The sequence below is a fragment of the Engraulis encrasicolus genome, chromosome 11 (genome assembly GCF_034702125.1).
Source record: "Engraulis encrasicolus isolate BLACKSEA-1 chromosome 11, IST_EnEncr_1.0, whole genome shotgun sequence".
Taxonomy (NCBI): domain Eukaryota; kingdom Metazoa; phylum Chordata; class Actinopteri; order Clupeiformes; family Engraulidae; genus Engraulis; species Engraulis encrasicolus.
This window is the reverse complement of record NC_085867.1, coordinates 38008879-38009490: the sequence shown is the minus strand read 5'-3', so window position 1 is coordinate 38009490 and position 612 is coordinate 38008879.

Sequence of the window (612 nt, the reverse complement as noted above, 5' to 3'; positions counted from 1 at the left end):
CGTTTAATACTGAGTCACGTGTGCTGCACCAAACGTCATCTGCTTTCTAAGGAAGCGCGCGCCCTCACCTGGTGATATTGAAATTGTTAGAAAATTGCACCATCACCCAGAAGGACACAAGACCAGATGATTAGTGGTTCAGTAGGCCTAGTACTATAGCATATATTCATGTCCATATGGTCTTTCAGTTTTTCTCAAGGCACCAAGCTCTAAATACAAGTTTGAATGTTGTCATTTTTGCTCAGTTAGGTCAGGGTCAATGACCAGAGCCAAAATATGCCGGTTGGGGAAATTTTCCAGTTCAGTCAATTTCAACATGCAGTTGTAATGCTCACACTACCCTGGACTTGTCAGTACCCGAGATTTTTTTTCTTCTTCTTCTTCAGCCGTTTCCGAGATCCTGGTCATTGTAATGGGGGCAGGGCTTTGTTTACATTTCAAAAAAACATTTTTATTTAGGCCTATTCCCAAAAACATCCAAAAGGTTATAAAACATCAGCAGACAACTAGCAAACAGCGGTAGGCCTACCTCTTGGGAAATATTTAGAGTAGGCCTATGTTAATTTAAAAAAAAAAAAATAATGTAAACAAACGCTGCCCCCATTAGAATAG